The sequence below is a fragment of the Phasianus colchicus genome, chromosome 4 (genome assembly GCF_987193195.1).
Source record: "Phasianus colchicus chromosome 4, bPhaCol1.hap1.1, whole genome shotgun sequence".
In the NCBI taxonomy this organism is placed as follows: domain Eukaryota; kingdom Metazoa; phylum Chordata; class Aves; order Galliformes; family Phasianidae; genus Phasianus; species Phasianus colchicus.
This window is the reverse complement of record NC_143439.1, coordinates 12,777,166-12,794,994: the sequence shown is the minus strand read 5'-3', so window position 1 is coordinate 12,794,994 and position 17,829 is coordinate 12,777,166. Positions and strand designations below refer to the sequence as shown.

The 17,829-nt window shown below is 35.0% G+C and overlaps 1 long non-coding RNA gene across 4 annotated transcripts in view; it reads right to left on the bottom strand.

Annotated features, from left to right (window-relative positions):
- The window catches only part of LOC149918062 (uncharacterized), a 48,551-nt gene extending 40,797 nt beyond the window's left edge, over nt 1-7,754 (bottom strand). For all 4 annotated transcript variants that reach the window (XR_016466340.1, XR_016466342.1, XR_016466343.1 and 1 more), the window contains exon 1: nt 7,408-7,754. This is a non-coding gene — a long non-coding RNA (uncharacterized LOC149918062). The remainder of the gene's footprint in view (nt 1-7,407) is intronic.
- Nucleotides 7,755-17,829: the final 10,075 nt, after the last annotated feature.

Here is a 17,829-nt window from a genome sequence, read left to right as displayed (position 1 = left end):
AATCATTATTTAATCAAAGAAATACTTAAATTTAAGTTAGATGTGTCTCTATAAATGATGTTATGAATTAGTGACCAAACAATAAGCATAAGTTCTCATATGTCTATAAGAGTCCAAACTTTCAGAGTAAAACTATTGCAATTCTAATTGTGAGTGCAATACAGGGCTATTTCTAGGACTCTAGAATCCTTGTTCCCCTGACTGTTCTTTTTGTTTGTTTCTTATTACAAAGTAATAAACCAAAGAAATTATTAACCTAACGTACAGGCCGGCTATTTCTCTGTCTGAAGTTCAAAATCAAATATTCTCATTTTTCTAAGTTGTAAAATACCAACTTAATAGAGATGAAAACTTGATCAACTATCAGAATATTCAACATCTTCTATTCAACATCTTTCTCTATTCAAGAAGAAAAATGTTTTCTACTGTGAAGAACTCATAGTTCTAATACCATCATGTAAAGTCAGAAAGAAAATCTGAAGCTATAAAAAAGAAGTCTGTTTCATCTAATATTTTTTCTGATGAATTCAGAATAAAATTAATGAATTCTAAGAAAAAAGTAGTTCTTGAAGGAACAACTTTTCAAATCTTAAGTTGCTGCTGCAACTTCAAACAAACTCCCCCAGAGGGAGTTGGCAAGAAAGGAGGAAGAAGGTAAAAGCTAATAAAATTATAATCTTTGTTCATTAAGCCTCTGGTAAAAGATGATAAAAAATGAACTTTCAAAATACTGTTAGAAGACCTCTCCAGGGAAATATCTAGGTTAATACGGACAAAAACATTTACATGTATCATGGAGTTATCTTGTTATCTCTAGATCTATCTGTGTCTTTGACGGGGACAGGTGTTGAGAGTTTACAGGCTGGTTTAGACTGGTTCTGTGACTAATGGGGCAAGGGACCCCTGGACCCAGGCTCTGCAAAAAGGGAAAAAAGGGGAAGAGTTGAAAATAAACTTTGTTCAGTTTCACAAATGCCCATCAGTAAGAAATTCCAAGCACACTGTGGGGGGGGGGGGGGGGGGGGGAAAGAAAGAGAGAGAGATTTAGAAAAGAGCAAAAAAAACGGGAGATCAGACTAAGAACAGCCACGACGATCTGAGGAGTTAATTTACTAAATATGATATCAGAATGCAAGATAGCACAATGTAATACAATATATAATTGGAATTGAGGTCAACAAATCAAATAAAATGAGAGAGAGTGTCCAAAACCGAACGCCTTACTCTAAAATTGAAGGCGAAACATCTGGGGAGCATCCACACACTGCCAGGCAGCAAGAGAGAGGGGAGAATCTTGTGACTTGCAATCTTTCCCTTTGGGTGCAAAAGTCTTCTGGGGTATGTAGTGTTTCTCTTCAGAGAATCAGGTACCCAGAAAATCATAAGTCCACAGAATTGGAGTATTAATTCTTTAATTCCCAGTGCTTTACATGATGCTTTGATGTGGAATATTTATAACAAAAATTATAAAACCATGACAACAGGAATGACCATTAGGTGATTTGTCTCATAACTGCAGAACCAACAAACATGAAGCACTCTCATCAGTTGCCCCATCAGATTACTATTGATGAATATCAGAACTGAAATATGTTGGTTAAGAAACACATTATTTTCCTGCAATTTTAAAAGCTTGGTATGCCTATTTAAAATAATTTGTGATTAAATATTTAATAATCCATATTGATAACTGTAGGTAACCTGCTGTTGCAAGTAAGAACTATTTTATAAGACGCACCATAGTGGAAGCCTTGTATGTACTTTTTCTTCTACAGAGAGTTGTAAAGTAACAGTAAGCCTTGATTTCTCATTAGTATTATCTACATATTAATTTCCTCACAGTCAAGTAAATCAGGCTGTATGTGTACTCTCCCACCTTTCATCCTAGGCATTCATCTGTAAGCATGATTTACAGCTTATTATGGAGATTTACTTAGCAAACTAATAAGAGTTATTTATAGAACTATATTTATACTTTCTGAATACTCAAAAAACATGGTGGAAAAAAATCCCAGAATGATAAGAAACTCACAGAAGATAAATTTCAAGTCTGTACCTTTCCCTTTATGAACAGACCATCCCATATTAAAATCTATTTGCTTGTTCCATAGATTTTGTAAACAATCACCACCATCACCCTTCAATAAAACTCAAAACATACACAGATGGATTCTTCCTCCTAGTCTGATAGATTTTCTGTTTGTTTGTTTTGCTTTGTTTTGTTCTGTTTCATTTTTCTGGTTAATAAACAGTGCAATAAAGTGATGTCTAACTCTTCAAGTTTTTCCAGCTAGGAAAAAAAAGAGAGAGAGAGAGAGAGAGAGAGAGAGAAAGACAATACAAGTCAAGATGCTTTTTGAAGAAACAGTTCCTTTTAATTGCTGCATGAAGAATGAATGGAGATTAAATTGCAAGAGTGAAAATACAGAGCAAATCTCTGATAAGAGGAGAAATCTATGGTGTTCAATTTTGCAGTTACCTAAAGATTTTTCCACTTTATTTGTTAAAGTTTCTCATACAAAAATATCTTTTCATGCAGAACAGATGTCTATTTTTTTTTTTTTAAGAAAGCATAGAACTATATTAATTATTTTGTAATAATAAAAAAATCAAGATATCAGAAAATGTATTCCTTTTTACAAATGCTTTAAAGTGACAATAACTATTTGAACTGATGCACTGAGGTATGTAAATGAGCCTCCACATACACTGTAATTTCTATAGTTCCCAAGCTGTCAAGCACAAAGGCTGCTACAGTACTTCAAGTCAGCAGACTACTCTATAAAAAATACATTATGTGCTGTTATCAGCACATTAATGGAAAAGCCTTTCCATATTACACATTAACATGTTAATATACTCGATTTTATTTCTAGATTTTGTCAGTCTTCAAGCAATTCTTTGACAAAAAGAAAAAAAAAATGTAGGATAGAAATTAAGGAAGAAAAAAAAGTCATCTGGGATAAGATAAATCCATGAACTTGAAAATTTTCACTATTTCCCAGTTTAGGATATCTGAGTGCAAGTGGCCATTTACTTTGATTTAATGAGTTTTCTACTTTTTACTCCTAACTATGAATACAGTGTGCAAAGGAATTTAAGCATCCTGGTGAACCTATTCAGCAAAATATCATCCAAATATGTTAACAGATTTGTAACTTCTTTTAACCCATTTGTGCTTATTTAGTTCTGTTGTTCGGACTTTGTAAGCTAAAGGTAAATTTATCCTTAATTATAATATACATACTATAAAGATGAACCCTTTGCTGATCATGCAATCTGCGGCACTAGAATAACTTGATCAGTTTCACCCCAAATCTTAGTAATTAAGAAAATAATAAATATGAAATCCTGATGACAATCTTGATGACCATATGATAGACATATTTTTATTGAATTTGCTACCAAGACGTAGAGGAATGATTAGGCTAAGTGGCTGTGGTTGTTATCATCTGTGGGTAATGCTATGAAATTAGACATGAACGTGGACAAAGTACACAAGCTCTAACTGCAGGCTTTAAAAACTTCTGTCTCTTGGTCTGATATTCTTGCTAATCTTTCCAGGAGAGGGGGATGCCAAAGGATGGAAGATATCCTTTTGATGTTTTAGAAGAGTTGTTGATACTGGCAGAACCAAACACTGGCTGGTGATTAGCAATAATATGTTAGACTTTTCTCCAGGTGATTCAGGTGCTTGACTAAGAGCTGTTCCTCTATTCTATAAAGCATACAGACTGAACCATGGATCTGATGACAGAAGAGGAGAAATAGTATTACCAGTCACATATAAGTGATTGAAGAAATTGCTCTATAAGAAAACCTAGTAATTATTTGTCACTCTCCAGCTGTGCTCTAAACTAAGCACATTAAGAAAGGTCAAAAAACTCAAAAACACATTGCACCAGAGCTCTTTCAGGGCAATAAGCAGAGAGAGTATGCCATGATATACACAACAAAACTAGACAAATCTAGTTTTATCTAATAAATTGTCCTAAAGTTCAATACCTCCTACATATATGAATGAAAGTTTTGCAAATTCAAGTACTTACTGCAAGCTACCTTGCACTTCTAAAATCTTAAATATCAGCGCGTGGTCACTGCATTTTTATCATGCATAGTATTTAGAAATGTTTAACAACGTGGTTTAAGACAAACAACCCAAATGAGATGAGAAATTAGTAATCTCACGAATAGCCTCTCTGAGAGGGTACTTGAATGCAAGATAAAAGATTATTATTTTCAAAATAAAAAGTATATTCAAGAAAATTATCAATAATCAAAAATGAGCATTAGTCTTGTAATCACAAGTGGAACTGAAGGAATACAATTTGATGCCTTTTAAAGAAAATGTAGTCCTAATTTGCGTTAGGTTTTCCAATGCCACTTCTAACTTGGACATGATTGCATACCAGAGTGCTTCAATTCTCAATTTTTGCTTAATTTAAAATACAGGAAAAAAAAAAAGATTTTGCCACTGCTGTAGCTTTGCAAGATAATGACCATTTAATTTACATTGATTACTCAATTTTCTTAATTTTAATGATGTTGATCCTCCTATTTTGCCCACTGCTGCAGCTCATGAGAAACCAGTGAGAGGAAAGGAATTATGCACATAATGTTGATGGAAACAGAAAATCAAGTACAGGGCAAAGATGAGCTGTTGATCAATAGTCTACGTCCAGTTAGTCTAGATTGTTCTAAATATCTAAAGGCAATCTTCACAAATACTCTAAGTACCACTTCACTTTATATTGTTATTAGATCTTCAGTTACAATAATGTTTTCCAAGTTTGTTTTCCAGTATCTGAAGTTTCTTTTTGTCACAAAAACTGCAAAACTAACCTGAAAAACATTAGTGCCATCTAAGATCTGACTTATACTTGAAGAAAGTCCTACAGCCCAATACCAGAGCATCTTATTCTTTCCTTGCATCCAGTTCTTTTTGCCACATCTATTTATCCAAGCCAGTGTTCAGAAGACTGTAGATGTCAAAGGCCACAAACCTTTTGAGGCCGAATAAAATCTTGAATGTAAATAATTTGGCAGATAAAAGATAAAAAAAAAAAAAAAAGAATTCACTCTCTATATTTTGTTTTATCTAGGTTTATTCTCACAGCTATGTATACCACTGGTTTTACTGATTGTCACCATTATTAGCACCAAATCTATTAGTTACCAGAAACAACTGAAATTTTTTTTTTTTTTAAATAATACTTTATCATTTTTTTTCTTCTTTACTAAAATACTGAAGTTTATTAATGAGCACAGTCCTTAAGTTTTAGTTTAAGGGGGTCGTGATGAATTTACAAGTTTGCAATTAAAGAATCAAACCATTATTAACGTATCCTTGTACATGGTAAACCCACAGGAATCAACATCTGCTCATTTGAGGCTAAAATTTCCTATAACAAAACCCTTTAATATCTAAATATAAGACAGTTTTAATATTTCCATTATTTATACACATGAATACCTAAACGGAGTGGCTGAGCAGGAAACAAATAATTAATTTTCACATAATTGCTGAAATGATTCTTTGGAAATATAATATACTACAGTACATAATGTTTTATTAAAGTTATAAATACTTAAGTTAAATATAAAAAATAAAAGCTACTAGATACATGTAATTAAAAATTGTGTTAAGTATTTTTTAGTTAAAATCAGACATATGAATAGATTGTAATTTGATTCAGGTAATTGTGAGGGAAAAAAAATCAAAGAATTTAGTGAAAGACAACTCAAAAAATAACTGAAAATAGATATTGAAAGAAGGCAATCAGTTTTTAAAAATGAGGACTAATATATTTTGTTTCTTCTCTAGTTTTACTTTCAAGAGTTTTGCCTATGACTATAACATGATTAATTGGCCTCATTGTCTTGTGAGAGGGTTAATTTCTAATAACTTAAATGCCAAGATCCATTGTGAAACAGTTAGAAACAAAACAAACAAAAAAAACCCACAACTGAACAGTAAACAATTAAGAGTACTTATTTTTTATATATACCTATGTACACGTATACACATAAAATCTGGTATGTAATAGATTCTCACATGTAAGCCTCCTTTGACTGATTAATTTATTTCAGAAATTCCTTCTGAGAAAATTACTTGTTTATTCATACAGAATTTTGGGGAATAGAGAATCAAAATCATAATATAAATAAATAACAATAATAGATAGTGTTTGTGGAGGGAAATCGACTTAAGTGACTGGTGTAATTGTTCAGAAACTAAAAATAAATAAATAAAAATCCATATTGTGCCTTCTTCTATTTGTAAGCAGCACAATGTGCCAGCAACTAAAATTAACAAAGGAGAAAGTAAACCAGAAGCCCCAAAGATACAGAGCTCAAAGAAAAGTCTGAAGAAAATGAATAAAAAGCCCAAATGGAAAAAACTGAAGGGAATAAAATCATAGTACAGCCAGGAAGGACTCTATCTTGGGAGCAGAGCAGTGAAATGATGCATGCAAATGAAAACTAATTGCTTGAAGACCTAGAAAGGACAATATGAACAAGGATATAGAAAAGAACATCTGAAAATCTGGCACAAGCCTAACAAAAATGCACTGATGTAAATGGTGTTCACAGAATCACAGAATCGTAGGGGTTGGAAGGGACCTCCAGAGGGTGGACCTCCCTCCACCCCCTCACTCACCTCTCCCTCGAGATTCAGGGCCTCAAACCTATTTTGCAGAGGCACCTGGGGAGCCGAGGATGGTCGGGATGGAGGACGCCCACTTCGCTGAGCTGGTATCCTTTTCCACTCCTCCTCCTCCCTTAGATTGCCTTGCTCTGCTCTCAAATTGCCTTGCACTGCAGCAGGAACACAGTCTACCTGCCGGTTCCCCTCTACTACCTGTTTGCAAGGCAGCAGGGGGTGACACGCTCCACGCAGAGCCTCAGCTGTGTGCCAAGATCTCGGGGCTGATAGGGACTGGCACCACCAATCAATCTCCCTCTCACATTCCTTTATGGTCCTTAGCCTCTCCACCTCCTCCTTCAGGTTGACCACAAGGCAAAGTAAGTCCTTTAGCTGGTCACATCTTACACAAGTGCTGCCTCCATCTCCTGGCACTGCAAGGGCCAGGTTCTGGCACTCATCACAGCCAGTGACCTGCACACTAGCATGTTGTTTTGGGACCTCAGTCTGCACCTCTGCATTCTTCTTGGCAGTCTTTCTTTCACATGTGCAGGGGGCCTCTGTCTGGGTCCCCACATTATTTTTAGAGACAGTAGCCTTCCGCCGGGGTGGAGCCATAGAGAACCTGAAGACTAATTAGCACAACTAGAATAGCCTTAACAGGGCGTGACCGATAAGCCCTACCCTGCTGCTGATAGTGCTGGCTCTGCCCTCGCCCCCTTACCAGGTCGTTAATGGGTGATCCCGCACCTGCCACTTACCTCACAGTGATAACGCCTCTCCTCTCCGCCCTGGTGGGCAGCTCGGGGACCCCCGGAAGAGGGAACCGATCGAGATCCACGTGCTCTTCGCGATCAGCCGCTGCGGCTCTGGCTGAAACAGCTCCGAAGTGGCGATCCTCGGCGATCAAGGGCTTCTTCGGGGTTTGCGCCCGTTTAAATCCCCCGCCGTTGCCCTGGCAACGCCCCCGCTGCGTCAGCCGCTCTCGCGAGATCTGCCGGGCTTCTCTGTTGTCTCGGGGACCCCCGGAAGAGGGAACCGATCGAGATCCACGTGCTCTTCGCGATCAGCCGCTGCGGCTCTGGCTGAAACAGCTCCGAAGCGGCGATCCTCGGCGATCAATTCCGAGGAAGTGATTCCAGTTCCATTAGGTTCATATATAAGATAGTCTTACAGTTTTGAGCCATACCATGATTTTTTTTCCTTTCAGAGATTTTAGACTGGAAAATTTTTTGATGAAAACATAAAGCCTGAAAAATGTCTTAGGCTAAGTAACAAAATGAAAGAAAAAAATACATATGAAAGAAGCTACAAGCTTCTTGAAGAGAGAGATGTTTTGCCAGGATTATAAGAATATTTCTACTTGTCTCTGATGTTGCTAAACTACAGGCACTGTAGGTAAAGCAGATTGGTTTAGCTGAAGTGATGAATAAGCAGGAAAAGAAGGTATTAAAACTCCTGTAGAACACGGAGAGGGAAAAAGAAATTCTAAGTTTCAGAAATCTTGGAGCATTTCTTAGTAACAACTTCTGGAGCTAAAGCATGATTTTCTTAATTCATTGTGGCAATCTAAAATGATCTGACACAATATGAGATTTGACTTTCTGTTAGACCCTTTGCTTAGAATTAAAACAACAGTCACTTTACACAAAGCAATTGCCATAGAATCTTCAGTATTCAAAACAGTATTAACTCCACTGCAATCAAAATTGACATATAGTATATTTTCTCCTCTTATCTAAATACATTTGAGTATTTTACTTCTAAAATGCAGAACTCTACATCTGTGAACAGATCAGAATAAGAGCTAAGAAAGAAATCAACAACAACAAAACAGTGAAAACAAACCAATTCAAAACAAGACAAAAAACTGATTCCGGTCACAGCTCAGTGTTTTGGTAGATGTCAAAGACGAAGATTTGAATTAGTTAGCCCAATCATGTGTTAATAAATCAATGCTGAATACATGAAGAAAACAACTTGCGGTGATTGGTATGAAAATTTACAGAGATTACTCACACAGAAGAAATTTTAGAAATAGGAGGTACGTGCTTGCCTTTTTGAGCTAGAAATTGCCTACAAAGTGAATTAGTGAATTACAACACACACACACGAAAAGAAAAGAAAAGAAAAGAAAAGAAAAGAGAAAAGAAAAGAAAAGAAAAGAAAAGAAAAGAAAAGAAAAGAAAAGAAAAGAAAAGAAAAGAAAAGAAAAGAAAAACATAGAAACTAGAAATAAGATGTCCAGAGAGGTTACGGAATCTCCTTCTCTGGAGATATTCAAAACCCATCTGAACATTTTCCTGAGCAACTTATTTTAGGGAACATGCTTTAGCAGGGGAATTGGATAACATGATCTTCAGAGGTCCCTTCAAACCCCTATGTTTCTGTAATTTCTCCCTTACTACCAGTAAAATGTAGAATAACCTAAAATGAAACTTCTTGTGCAACAAAAATATTGTGAATGCACTTCTTGTTTTACTCTTCAGAGCATTAGTATCAAGTCTAAACATCTTAGATCTCTTTATTATTAACAATTAAATTTACTGGATCTTATACACAAGCTCTCAATGGATGCATTTTTTTCACATAGAGGAATTCAGTGACACACTTCTGCTTCATACCCAGTTCATGTCAGACACCATTTTGTCAGACTGTCCCTCTGCTGCTATCTGTTACATGGCAACAAAATGTAACAGCCTCTACTTTCGTACCACCAACATCCACCTCTGATGTCATGGTCCAACATAATAAAACAGGACATACCACTTTCAGAGCATTCCTCATGTTTTTAATCTCAGGAACTGAAACAGGAATTTCTTCAGAGACTGAGCATTCCCTAAAAAGTGAAGCAATATTTTTAATGAGTTCATGCATTGTTTGCATACCTGAAGAATGATAAACCTAGAGAAAATAAATCTAATGTGGAATTTGTAAATACTCATATTATATGTACTGCCACGAGATTAAATATATTGCAAAATTCTTACTTAATCATTTATATAGACATTTCTCTAAAGATCAAATCCTAAAATGGAAATATTTCAGATCACACTCCAGTGTTATCTGCAATAGATTACCTGAAAAAAATTTGTAAGAAACAAGGACAGGCTGCATTTTTTGTATTGGGTTCCAATTCACAAAATACCTTAATTCTGTAATTAGCAGTGAAGTATCTGAATCATATTTAAAAATCTTAAAAGTTGCTCAGATTTATCAAAATAAAATTTGACTTGATAACATCTGCTTTGAAAATTGATTTTATTAATTTTATTATTTTTTTCTATACAGTATAGGGAAGCATTCAATTTATTTTAAAGTTACATTTATTTTTGATTCCATGTTCATGGGTAGCTTATGAACAATTCTGCCTATGGACTTCAGACTTTCATACAGTATTGTTTCCTTTTATTGTCAGCTTGAAACAAAAATAGAAGCAGGGGGAAACCAACACCTTAAAGTTTTAGACTTTGGAATGCTTTCTTAAGTTAAAGGAAAAGGAGTTTCCTCAGGCTTTTGTAAGCAATCTTGGGTATGTTAGTGCTTGGAAGCAAGAAAACATACATCATAATGCTGCTTGAGTCCAGAGGTGATATCAAACAGTGGAAAAATCTCTGAGTTGCCAAATAAGTATTCTGGCTTCCTGATTTCATTTAGTTGTCAAGAAATTGCAAGTATCTGAGAGCAGCCCTCTTAAAGTATAACAGCTCTTGACAGCAAATACTTGTCTTTCTTCAAATTGTTTTCCTCTTGCTGACAGCTTTCAGATCTCTTCCAGAATTAGCTTGAATTGGTTTTCTCTCCTTACAGTTCCCATTTTCTTCAGGCTTCTGGTTAGCTGAAAGATAGTAAGTCTAAGGTAAGTCCATGGTAAAGTCTAAGGTAAACTGCATTCATGATGACCCACAGAAAATGCTGGCACCACAGCACATGGTAGTATGTCAGTCTAGTACGAAGTAATTTACCAACTTGATCCCACAGTCAGCATGAGGGGAGGTGAGGGGCTGGGAATGATGTTACTGATGGCCAAAAACCTTGAAAATAACTATCTGGGGACACCATCACTGAAACTCAACAGTCCTATTGTTTGTTTCTTGTGACAGGGCATTGATTTAGAAAACCTGCAGGACCTCTACATTACAATGCCTTACCCAACAGAAAACATTAAAGGAGAGGGATCATCAGTCCCCGGATTAGTCTCTGTTCTCTTCCTCACTCTCAATTGGCTTTAATGACCTTACAAAACAATGGAAAAAATGGAAACTATGAAAACAATGGAAAATGTATCTCTGATAGAACAGCAATATATCCAAAATGTAAGAAGATTTCAAGTGTACTTTTGCAGCTCGGAAAGCAAATGCCATCCTGGGCTCCAGCAGAAGAGGGGTGGCCAGCAGGGACTGGGAGGTGATTATCCCACTCTACCCTGCCCTCGTGAGGCCCCATCTGGAGTACTGTGTCCAGGTCTGTGACCCCCAGTATAAGACAGGGAGCTGTTGGAGAGAGTCCAGAAGAGGGCCACAAAGAAGATCAGAGGGCTGGAGCACCTCTCCTACAAAGGCAGGCTAAGGGAGCTGTGCCTGTCCACCCTGGAGAAGAGAATGCTGAAGGGTGACCTCACTGCAGCCTTTAACTACCTAAAGGGAGCCTATAGACAGGAGGGCAGTCAACTCTTTACAAGGGCAGATAAAGGCAGGACATGGGGAAACAGTATTAAGTTGAAGAAGGGAAGATTTAGGTTGGATGTCAGGGGGAAGTTCTTTACAGAGAGAGTGGTGAGGTGCTGGAACAGGCTGCCCAGAGAGGTTGTGGATGCCCCATACCTAGATGTGTTCAAAGCCAGGTTAGTTGGGGCCCTGGGCAGCGTGGTCTAGTATTAGATATGGAGATTGGCAGCCCTGTGTGCATCAGGAGCGTTGGTACTTGATGATCCTTGAAGACCCTTCCAACCCAAGTTATTTTATGGTTCTATGATATCAGGGACGCAAGTGGCTGACTTGTCAGGAAAACAGCAAAAATATGTTTTTCAGAGTAATGACTTCAATAGAAATCAGAAAAAAAAATCAGGAAAATATGTATTTGAAGTAAAATAAAACGAAAAGTCCAATGTGGTAGATAGATTTATTAAAACAGTTATTTCTAAATCAAAGGTCTCTGTGCCTAAAAGGAAACAGAAAACTAAACAGATGATGTAGTAATGGTAAAACAGCAATGTGAAAACATAAAAGCAGAATGGACTATGAAAAAAAAAAAAAAACTTTATCAAATATCCAGTAATGATAAGGTGAAACTCAAACCATGTTATCAAGAAACCCTGAGAGTGCACTTGGTATCAGAGGAAATGAAACTCTTTACTGCAGCTGGAGACTCTAGTTATTAGCATCTGCAGGATGCCTTACGTAAATTAAGTCCACTGGAAGCAGCAATCAATTCATTAAACACCTTCATCACAATCAGTCTTCTAAAATAACAGTAAAAATCCAAAATACAAGAGATTTCTCCACAAAAGGGCACTTACTCAAATTGTCCATTTGACTCTCTTTGAAGTCTTAACAAGCATGAAATATGCCCTCTGCATTTCAGAATGGAACATGAGAAAATATTCAGCACTGCAGAAATAAATGTAGAAAAAATCTCCTTTACATATTTAGTAGAAATAAAAGTTTGAAACTATGGACAATTGTTTCATTTTAGTGAAAACTTTATATCAAAGACATCAAGGTTACTTTATCCTATATGAAACTAACATGACTAAAATAAAAATAAAGACTTTTTTAATGTAGAAGATAAGGAGTAGCTCAGAGAAAAAGAAATTTTGAAAAAGCAAAAAGCTGTTATTTAAAGTAGTACATTTTTTCTTTAAAAAAAGAAAAACAACACAAAAAAGCATATTAATTCAATCGCAGGGAATTTCTGTGATGCAGCATGTAAGCTATGAATTTTACTTGATACAGCTCTGCATTTTATTTTGAAGCTTCTGGTTTCTTATTAAAGAAAATGTAAATTGGTCTAAGAACTCTCAGTGTACAGGAACAGACAAATCTCCCAGGGAACAACCTATACTTCCCACACTGTGACCAATCTTTCAGTTGTTGAAATTAAGTTAAAAAAGATACTACAAAGCCTCAAAGTTTTAGAAATTACAAGCTCAACTTTAGAAATATATATTTCCAAATACTTAGGTATTTTGTTTTCTTTTTGTTGTTGTTTTTGTTTTGCTTTTTTAAAAAATTATTTATTTACCATGGAGGAAAACAGATTCTTTCCTACTTTTTATTCACTTCATACCCAAATGATCTCTAGCTTTTCTAGATGTACTGTATGTGATTCCCTGAGGGTACTTCTATTTTTGTTATTATAGGTGGCTTCAAGAGCACAAGGGGAAGCTGAGCAGTTTTACCCTGTGAACTGTGAGTGAAGAGCTCTGTAATACAAACAGAGGCACCCTGGGGGTACCACTGAATTTGTGTATGGATGCATATCTCCACATGTGCACATTCTAAAACATAACCAGTGCAGAGCTCTTTCAGATGAACTCATCTCTAAAGACTGAAGCTTTAAAATTACTTTTTTTCCCTGTGATAACAAAACTACTTTTTTTTTTTTTTTAATGTATTCAAGGACTTATGTTTTGAGAAATCTTCCTTTAAAATAACTGTCAAACTTGTCAGAAAATACAACCTTAAGAAAAAGGATTACATTTAAATGAAATTAAAAATATAGATCTTCCATTTAAATTCAGAAATTTCTCTAAAATATTCATATTGCAAGTAAGCATCTGTATTTCATCTTAACTCTTTCCTTTCAAAAATAAGAACCAATATTTATATTGAGATTGTTGGATACATAGACAAATTTTTCCAGTTGAAAAATTTCTACATCTGTTGCAAGCATTATTTAAATAGTAAATAGCAAAATAGAAAACAAATGCTGCTATGTGAAGTTTTTTTGTTGTTTAGAATAAAAGAACAAGAGCATGATTAAAAAAGTGATGAGTATGATCTTGTACATGTCCACAGTTACTAAGGGCATAATTCTTGCAATTAGTTAAGTAGGAGTGGAACGAATCATTCCCTGTAGAATATACAGCATCAGATCCCAGGTCCCATAGGTCCTCTTTTGATATTTGATCTAGTCTACGAACACAGACTAGAATTTATTCCAAGATTAAAGACTGTTTTTTTTCCTATTACAGAAGACAAACAGTAAATCTGAAAGAATCACATGTTTTTCTTAGCTGTCATGACCTATGCTTCTTTTGGCTTCTAGAGCTCCCACATGATTTTGATAAACAGTTCATATAATCACATCATAGAATGGCTGAGTTGGAGAGGATCTTAAAGACCAATAAGTAAGTTTCACCTCCCTTGCCATGGGCAGGTCTGCCACCCACCAGTTCAGGTTGCCCAGGATCCCAACTTGCACTTTAATGTCTCCAGAGTTGGGGCTACTTTTGTCAGCCTGTGCCAGAGCCTCACCACTCTGAGTAGAAAATTTCTTCCTAGCATCTAACATAAACCTCCTTTTTTTTTTATTTTTTTTTATTTTTTTTTTAATTATTATTTTTTTATTTTTAGCTTAAAGCCATTCTCCCTCATCCTGACAATTCCGGACACTTGTTTGTTTTCTGTTAAAGAAAAATTTTCAAGCCTTAGGTAATGATAATCTGGTTTTCTTAATCAACAAATATGAGTTCATGTCAAACTAGCATTTTACATATGCCTAGAGCACCCAGTAATGCATCTTCTAACTTGAAGAAGCCCTTCATGGCCTGAGATAGGCAAAGGAAATGGAAAGCACAGCTATTGCTATTAAGAGTAGTTAATGGTGGCACACTATTCATAAAGGTGAAAAGACAAGATATGAATATCTCCAATATTAACATTATTCATTTAAAATGGTGCCATATGCATTCAGATATTACATACAAAGGCTCAGAAAAAAGGAAGATCTTACTCTCCCTTTCATTTTTCTGATCCTTTGTTGAACTGCTTCATTTTTTTGAGTTTCAAAGGGTATGAAATGTTGATTATACATCTATTAATATGGGTGGACTTCAGTAACATAAGAAAATCAGTATGCAGTACAGCTTAAGGAGAGTCAGATTTGACAGAGAGCATATGGGAACTGTTGAATCACGGCCTGAACCTCTGATTGACCACCTGAGGAAAGCAATGAGTCAGCCACAGGAGCACAGGTGAAGGTAATACACCTGTGCTACCAGAAGAGGTAGAGCCTTGCTCCACCTCTCCTAGATCCCATTTAAGTGCTGATTGCCGCTGCGGAAGGTTCTCTTCCTGGAGATCACTGCTTATGGAGAATATTGTGTGCCCACAACATCAGTATTTTCCATTTATTATCTTCCTGCTGTGATAATCTTACTCAACTTTCCTGTATGTTTCTTAATTATGGCATCTGTATATTCATTGATTATACAGACAAATATGCTTTTTTTATTTCTTGTAGGAAACTCTTTCTAAAAGGTTATAGAATTTATTAGTTACCCTTAATCCTGCAGTAGTATTGTTAGCACTTAATTTAACTGACACTCGGAACCAACGTTTAGAATATTTTCCTAAATACATAAAACTCCCAGCAACTTTCATTTGAAATATACCTTTTTTAAAATATAGACTAAGATTTTGCTCATTCATGTTGAAATTCATTCTGTGCAGAGTGGTCATTTATATCTTTCCTGAATTTTAAACTAAGCATCTCTCTCTTCCCTTAAGGAATGAAATTCCTATCCTTCATTTCTAGTAGCTCTCATAATGTCTCCATCTTCCAAACAGAGAATAATGCATTATCTTTTCCCCAAGGAATTTGTATTAGAAGATAAATCATATCATTGTCCGTAATATGAATTATTTTACATAAAAAAGATGCAAGGATGCAATTACTATGTTCAAGAGGACACATTTAGTTCTCTTTAAATTGATGCTGAAAAATGCTGCATTCTTAATACTACATTTCAGCTAATAACATGCTACAACAGGAACTGTACTCATAAAGTCAAATGTAATTTGCATACAGATAAAGTATCTATTTAATCCACTATCCATATTCTAAAATAGAAATTATAGATTGATATTTGCTTCCAGTATGACATAACTATGGATAAAGACTTAAACAGTTTATTGTTACTTTCTACCCTTTTTAAAAAATTACCAATACTATCACATGTGACTGGGGAAAAAACATAAAAAATAAAATAAAATCCAACCATCCCCAAAACATATGCAGTTATATTATATATATGTATATAAGTTTTAAATCTCAATTACAGTAATTTAAGTACATAACTGCAATAATAAGCCATTTTTACAATAGAGTAGAAATAGCAGAAACTGTAGTAGATTAGCAAAGATACATATGTAGATTTGTACAATCTTTCTGGATAAGATTTTATATATAAGACCATAAAACTTTATATTTAAGCCTTCATAACATATTCATTTTACACATTTTTAATGCTTCTGGCTATGTGTATCTATTAGATAAAGCATTATATTTTTTCATTCTCTTCCTAACAGTCTTTGACTTCTTACAAAATGATTAATAAAAAAGAAGTAGGTAGATTACAATGCTTGTTGACCAAAGGTGAAGAATAAAGCATTTAATAGCAGGATGGAAGACACAAGTGAGATAGGAGAAAGGAATGCAAGAAGTATAATAATAATAAATCTATTTAGGAGATGTTTAAATTGGCCATCAGTATATGCTATTGAAGAACTTACTGATGTCAAGTAGATCTAGTTGCAGCCAATCCTGTTCTGGGATAGACAGATGAAATGGTTGATTTTTTGAGGCCATTTTTGACCATTTTTTCATTAACATAATTTTTAGGATAGATTTTTACCTTCTTAATTACAGCAATGTATATTTTCTAGTAAATTAATATTGCAAAATGCTAGGATGCACTGGATAAGGAAATAAGACTAAATATCGTTGAAAATATAACCTCTTTACTGGAAGAACATGCATAACCATTAGCAGTGTGAAACTTTAGAGATCTTACTTCCAACTTTTCATTTGCTTTGTTTAGACTGCATTACATATCATAGCTATAAATATTTGATCACTCATGTGAACTGTAGACTTGAAATTCTTCATTCTTAAGAAGCATGAATGCAGTGAAAGCGTTGATGTGCTGTTTTTTCCTCATACACTAGGGAAAAAAAAAAAAAAGTTAAATGAATTGACCTGTACAGGTTTCATTTGAGTGGGCCTATGACAGCTACAAGTGCAATTCAGTTTTCAGTCTGACAATGCATCCATATATTTTGAAGTATTGTAGTCTGAGGAGCATCAGCATACTTTGCTTACTTTCATATTCTGATTGCCATTTACCTTTATTTTTTCCTTTGTTACTTTAGTATATTTCAACTAGAATTAGCAAAATATCTTCACAATAAATGCTCAACTTTATTCACCTTGATTATTGAATGCTTTAGTTAATTACAATGGATAAAACCTTTAAGTTTAATTGTGTGCCTTTCCTTTTTGCACATAAAATACTGTCACATTTCATGACTTTCATTAACTTTGTGCATTGTTAATTGTATTTATATTTCATATTAATTGTAGAGGCAACTCCTAGAAACAGCTGCTGATGGATGGTTTTAAGAGATGCACTTTTAAATCATCGTGTCTCCCTTTATTTATCCCATGCATAGGAGAGACAAGTTTTGGCCATGTTCTCTGAGTGGCAAAAATTAAGTTTTGCCTACACTGTTAGAAAGTATAGTTGTTTAAACATATACCCATTAATATGAAACCAAGTGGACAGCAGCACGCAAACTTTGTAGATAGAAAACTGAAGTAAATATCAGTTGCCTTTGACTAGATGAAACAAGTTATTTGCCAAGCTCTAAGGCATATGTTGTATGACACTCAACTCCTTAGATCATAGCAAAAGCTTGTTGAGTTCCCTATTTGATCAGTACAGAGTTTAAAAGCATTTGAAATACAATCTTAGCCATTTAATCTCCGTTTCAATTTAATCCATCTTCTCAGTTTCAAAGTCAGAGGTGCTTATGATCTATTATCAGAACAGCAAAGTCATGAACAGACTGCTTCTAAGATTTTTTTTTAATTAAATAACAATAACAAGTTAATGCTAAAGTACAGTTTTTCCAAGTCTTAAGGAAAATTTCCAAAGCACAAATATTATCCGTATATTC